The sequence below is a fragment of the Canis aureus genome, chromosome 28, assembly GCF_053574225.1.
Source record: "Canis aureus isolate CA01 chromosome 28, VMU_Caureus_v.1.0, whole genome shotgun sequence".
Classification (NCBI taxonomy): domain Eukaryota; kingdom Metazoa; phylum Chordata; class Mammalia; order Carnivora; family Canidae; genus Canis; species Canis aureus.
The window spans coordinates 27,661,508-27,668,464 of record NC_135638.1 but is presented as its reverse complement, the minus strand read 5'-3'; the positions used below and the strand labels follow the sequence as shown (position 1 = coordinate 27,668,464).

Sequence of the window (6,957 nt, the reverse complement as noted above, 5' to 3'; positions counted from 1 at the left end):
TCCCCCTCCCCCTGCTTGTTCTCACTCTCTCTCTTTCTGTGTCAAATAAATAAAATCTTTAAAAAAAATTACCAAATCCAAAGCATACAGCAATAAAATGCTAAGAATAATTCCCAGAGAATAAAAGTAACAGTCTCAATGATCTTTATGACAATATCAAATGGTCTAAAATCCCTGTAATTAGGCAGAAGTGACCTGTGCCAGCAATATGTTCAAAGTAATTCAGAGATCTATGGGGACAGGCAGTCTGAGTCTGCTCGCCTTCCAAGTCTACACATCACCTAAAAAGTACTCACCTCACAAAACTTTCATCAAGGTTAGTAAGTTTTCACTGTACTCCATTCCTGAGGGTCAATCTAAATATGTAGAGAAGCCAAAGACCCAACTTGAAAGCATCTCACATCTCCAACATTACTGTGAGCCATATACGAGTTGCTGTCCAGAAATACACCCACAAACTAAGCCTAAGATGCAGAGCTTGGTTCAGTGGGGGTTAGATAGCAATGAATATCTCCAAAATGCACCTCTTGGATTTTTTTCCAAGAGCTAGTGTTGGTTTTGCTGGCATTGTTGGACTTCTTTTGGCTAAGAGTTTCAAAAACAAAGAAGCTGGTGTATCCATCTGGGTTCATGGGATTATCTGCCTCTCTATTATCCACAACAAGCCATCGTATTTGTCTAGGTCAGTGGGAAGAAATTATATGCCTGTGGTTCATGAGGATATATAGTCATAGAAGATTTGTAGGACAATTTTCAAAAGCCAGGAAATGTGAAGCATTCACCCAGAAATAAGGAGAATGTTCCATGCTCTGTCCATTTTATTTTATTTTATTCTATTTCTAAAGATTTTATTTATTTATTCATGAGAGATACAGAGGGCAAGGCAGAGACATAGGCAGAGGGAGAAGCAGGCTTCCAGCAGGGAGCCTCATGCAGGGCTCATCGCAGGACCCTGGGATCACGCCCTGAGCTGAAGGCAGACACTCAACCACTGAGCCACCCAGGTGCTTTGCCATTTTAATCTGTTATAGGTAAACATTGGAAACTCCATATTGTAAACCAATATTTCTATAGAAAAATGGCACAAGTCCATAATGAATTTAAAATATTGGTTTTCTTCTTCAGGAAAAACTATTCTAGGCTTCTTTGTTGCTTTGGGTGATGCCATACTATAAGTAGACTAATCAGAAATCCTCTCATCTAGAGATAATGGCTAGCCTCAGAACTCCTTGTTCTCGTGTTGTTATTTATTTACATAATTAAAATTCCAAGTTAAAAAATTAATACAATAAAATCCACATAATTAGACACACATAAAAAAGGAAGCAGAAAAATCTCAAGATATTTGCTGAAAATTTTCCAAATTTGATGAAAACCAAAAATACAGATGCAACAAGGTCATCAAATTCCAATATAACAGGAAGGAACCCACAGGAAAAAATCATAATTAAATTATTATAATCCAGTAATAAGGACAAAACCTTAAAAGCAAGTGGAGGAAGTGTAGACATTGCATAGAGGAGAACAAAGATAAGAATATTTGCCAATTTTTAACAAGAAACATTGCAAGCAAGAAGACTACTGAGTGCCATCTTTAATGTGCTGAAAGAAAATATGTCAGCCAAAATATCTTGCAAGAGAGGAAATGAAATAAAGACATTTTCAGACAAACAAAAGCTGAAAAAATTTGAAACTAGCAGATTTGCTCTAAAATAAAATAAAGAAAGAAAATCATTTGGGTCGAAGGAAAATAATATGAGAAGGAAACTGGGATCTACACAAATGAATGTGTAAGCAAGGGTAATATGTTGGGACTTGAAAAAGTCAGTTTTTCTTATTTTTAAAAATTTATCCAAAAGACAATTGAATATTGGGGCACCTGGATGGCTTAGTCAATTAAGCATCTGCCTTCAGCTCAGGTCATGATCTCAAGGTCCTGGGATCTAGCCCCTCGGTAGGTCCCATGCTCAGTGAGGAATCTACTTCTCCTTCTCCTTCTGCTCCCTGCCCCCAACTCACGTGCTCTCTCTCGTGCTCTCTATCAAATACATTTAAAAATAATAAATAAATAAATAAATAAATAAATAAATAAATAAATAAAATCTTTTTAAAAAGAGAATTGACTATTTTTTTAAAGATTTTATTTATTCACTCATGAGAGACACAGAGAGAGGCAGAGACATAGGGAGAGGGAGAAGCAGGCCCTGGCAGGGAGCCTGATGTGGGACTCAATCCCCAGACCCCGGGATCAGGATCTGAGCGGAAGGCGGATGCGCAACCGCTGAGCCAATGAGGCGTCCTGAGAAATGGCTATTTAAAGCAACAATATATTGTCAGGTATATAACTCGTGTAGAAGGAAAATATATGTAAAAAACACATAAAGTCAACATGGAGAAAATGAATGCTGTCATAAGGATGACATTATACATGAAATAGCATATTAGATGAATATAAACTGTAATAAGTATATACATATTGTAAACCACAGAACAACCACTAAAAGAATAAAAAATGTAGCTAATAAACAAATACTAGGAATAAAATGGAATACTAAGAATAACAACATTAATTCAAAATTACATGAGAAATGAAGAAGGAACAAAGGAAAATGAAATAAATAGAAAATAAATAGTAAGATAGCAGCCTTTAACCTAACTATATCAATAATTACATTATTAAATAGTCTAAACATATAATTAAAGGTAGATTTTCAGATTGTATAAAAGCAAGACCCAACTATATGCTGACTGCAATAAAACCACTTTAAATTATAAAGACAAAGATAGGCTAAAAGTAGAAGGTTGGAAAAGAATATGCCAAGTAAACACTAAACATATAAAAGCTGGAATAGCTATATTACTATCAGACAAAGATATGATCAGGCTTTAAGACAAGTGATATTATTAGAGACAAAGGACATTTCATAATGATAAAAAGGTCAATTAATCAAAAATACATAAAAATCTTATATGTGGCTAATAATAACACTTCAAAATACATGAAGCTAAAACTGACAGAATTCAAAGGAGAAAGACAAATCCATACCTACAGGTGAAGATTTCAACTCCCTTCTCAATGAATCATAGAACATGCATACAAAAAAAATAAAATTTACATAGCATTATCAACCAACTTTACCTAATTGGCCTTTATAGCACAACACACTAAAAAATAACAGAATATACATTCTTCTCATATGCACACAGGACATTCACCAAGATAAATCACATGCTGAACCATAAAATAAGTCTCAATAAATTTAAGAAGATAAAATTATACATAGTGTATCCTCTGACAGCAACAGAATTAAAATAGAAATTAATATTGGAAAGATATCTGGATAACCCTACCAATATTTGGAAATTAAATAAAATACTTATAAATAACCCATGAATCAAAGAAGACATCAAAAAGAAAATTTTAAAGTATTTGAACTAAAATAAACAATAACAAAAACACAATATGTTAAAATTTGCAGGGTGGAGCTAAGGTAGTGCTTAGAGGGATAGTTATACCTTTAAATACTTATGTTAGAAAAGAAAAAAGCTTTATATTTCCACGTAAGGAAGTTAGAAAGAGCAAATTAAACTTAAAATACGTAGAAGGAAGGAAATAGGGGCACCTGAGTGGCTCAGTCAGTTAATCATGTCTTTGACTCAGGTCATGATCTCAAGGTCCTGGGATGGAGTCCTGCACCAGGCTCTCTGCTCAGCAAGGAGTCTGCTTCTCTCTCTCCCTCTGTCCCTCCCCCTGCTTTTGCTCTCTCTCTCTCTCTTTCTCTCTCTCAAATAAATAAATAAATAAATAAGCTTTTTAAAAAAAAAAAGAAGGAAAGAAATAATAAAAATAAGAAAGGGAATCTATGAAATAGAAAATGGAAATATAATAGAGAAAATCCATAAATAAAAGCTGGTCTTAAGGGGAAAAACAATAAAACTGATAAACGTCTAATTACACTGATAAAGAGAGAAAACAGAAATTACCTCTATCAGGAATGAAAATGGAAATATCACCACAGATCCTAAAAACATTTGAGGAAGAAGGAAGGAAACATTATGAATAATTTTATGCTAATAAATTCAACTTAAATAAAAAGGAACAATTCCTTGAAAGATACAAATTACAAAAATGGACACAGAAGTTGGAAATGTAAATGGATGCAGGGCAGTAAGTAAAGGAGAGAGTAGTACCAGATGTAGTCAGAGAAGAAGATACAGATGAGGTAATGTAGAGTTCTGTAGAACAAGATTAGAGTTTAGATTTAAATTTCAGTGTAAAAAAATAAAATAAAATAAATAAATTTCAGTGTAAAGAGGCCATTGAGAGATTTTAAAGAGCAGTGGTACAATCTTATTTCAGTTTTTAAGTATCACCACTGCTGTGAAAACAATGAATTCTGGAGATACAAAATTGAAAGAAAGCTGATTGAAGAAAAAGGAATTATTTCAGTACTTCAGGCAAGAGATAGTGTGGGTTGAACTAGAATGACATTAGTGGAGAAGGAAAGAAGTGGACAGATTCAAGATCTATCCTGGCATGGCTCACATATTACAGAATATAAAAAATACATAAAACATTCTTTACTCAAATATAAGAAATGTCCTCCAGAAAAATTTGCATTAAAGAGTATGGTATTTTCCCACTGAATTCCAGAGATGTTTCTTCTTTGAGAAAAATTGAGAAAAAAAACATATATGTAATAAAACTGCAAGCAAGAGTAAAACAATTAAAATACTCAATTTTTCTGATAAGAAAAAAATTAAAGTAGAACAAAATATTTTCAGTGACTATCTCCAGATTGTGGTCTTAATGTCGATTTTGCTTTCACAATTAATGCTTATGATTTTTCAAATGCCATTCCTTTTAAAAGACTGAAATAACATTTTGGTTCAGATATTTTTAAACACTGAAGTTAATTTCTAAAATATAATAGTAAACTACTAAGACGTTAGCAATAGTGCTAGTTCTAGGGGAATTATCACTTGATTTGCTATTCCTAGGATATAGTTCCCACTGAAAACCTTAATACTTTAGCATTTGACTATTTTTTAATCAGTAAATAGAATCATCATAAGTAGAATCCATCATAAATAGAATCATAATAAATAGAATACAATTTCATAATTTTACCACCACTTTACCAAAGAAATACCTATGCTATTTATTTTAGAATCTTTGCATGCATTGAGAGATATCTGGAAGTACAGACTAAAATAGCTGTTACCTCCCAATCTATTGTACTAAATAGCCAAGGAAAGTTTGTTCCTTTCCTAGCACAAATATGAAATTCACTTTAAAAGTTTATATGAAGGCAGGCTACTGGCCATGAACCCACGTATCGCCCTCAGAAGGAAAAAAAAAAAAAAAGACTTCTAAAAATTCTCGACAGCCCAGGATTAAATAAGAGCGAACATCTCAGTTCATTTCAACCGAATGTTCTTTCTCTTTTTCCTCCAACTCAAACATGCATATTCTCACTTAGAGCCTAAAATCAAGCTAGAATTCAAACAAACCACTAGGAATAAGCTTCATTTCAACTTAAACAAATTTCTAGGTACATGCACAAACTGGAATGGATAGAATCATTTACCTCTACTTTGTGCATGGTAAAAATTTATACATTTTTAATCAATGGTTAAAAAAATGAATTTTTGGATTCAGCACTGCTTCATGGCCAAAGTGACTGCCAGTGACATCCCAGGAAGCCCTGAGAAGGCCTCTGTCCCAAATCTAGACCCATATGGACCAGCCCCATAAACATCCAATAAATGTCTCTACACCCTCTTTAAAAAAGGGGGGGGATACTGAATTTTGCTCTACCACTTATTATTTTTTTTAATGAACTATAATCTTAGCCAAGCTGCAGTAATCCTTACATATACATTTGTTGCCAAGATCAGCACCATACCTGACACATAATTCAGTTACTATTTTTAATATTTGTAACTGGGCTAACCAATATAGATGTTTGTGTATTTGTTTAGTCAAAAATAAAAACATCCTCCTTAGAAAATGAAAATATATACACTTTAGATTCATACAGATGTTATATCTCAGTTTATGAATATAATCAGCATACATTCAGTTTTTGGATTGATTCTGTTCCCACTATACCTGTAATGCTTTTCACACTGACATCCTGTAGGATACTGTGACTAGATGATAATCACCTTGTAATTAAGATTAGCTTTACAAAAACAGCTTATTTGTTCAGTGTATATCCTGTTGACTCTGAAACTGTCCACATCACACTCTTTTCCTTGCAGACCACATGTATACTTATTCCATTCAGTGCTTTTCATTCCTGCTCCCAGCAGGTGTTCCCTGCTTCAGTAACATTTTCTGCCTTCTTGCTCTAATCACCAATGCCTTGTAGCACAATATATCTTCCATCAGGCCAAAATCAATCCCAAGAGAAGATAAAAGTTCTGTGGATTTCATAAATTTGAGGATATATAGTGCCCAAATATAGATAGTCCTGAAATATCACAGGACATCTACAGGATATGCCTTTCTATTAAATGAGCTCACAGTTTTCCTTCTTGTTTCCAAGTACTTATAACATCAGGCATTTCTTCAAGTCAGCCTGGATCACTGGTTTGCATTTTACTTTGGATGAGTAAATCCCCTAGGAGATCTCTAATTTGGGTCTTTAGTGCATTGTGCATAGGAAAACAAAACCTAGTAAGTGCGCCACCAAGATTAGATAGGGTTCTTAAGCATGATACAAACAATACTGTGACATTTCCCTAACAAAAATAGTCTTTAAATTTGATTCAGACAAATAATGTCAAGAAGTAATATTTCTGCTAACTGTGGTTCTTCCAAATACAATTCTGCATATCTTTATCTTCGATTTTGATTCTTTTTAGTTTTTCCCTAATTAATCATATCCCACTGATATACCATCAAAGAGATTTAACACATAAAAACTTAATAGACCTACCCACTCAAGT

The 6,957-nt window shown here is 33.5% G+C and overlaps 1 pseudogene; it reads left to right on the top strand.

Annotated features, from left to right (window-relative positions):
• The first annotated feature begins 208 nt into the window (after window positions 1–208).
• On the top strand, window positions 209–5,758 carry LOC144300123 (MICOS complex subunit MIC26 pseudogene; annotated as a pseudogene).
• Window positions 5,759–6,957: the final 1,199 nt, after the last annotated feature.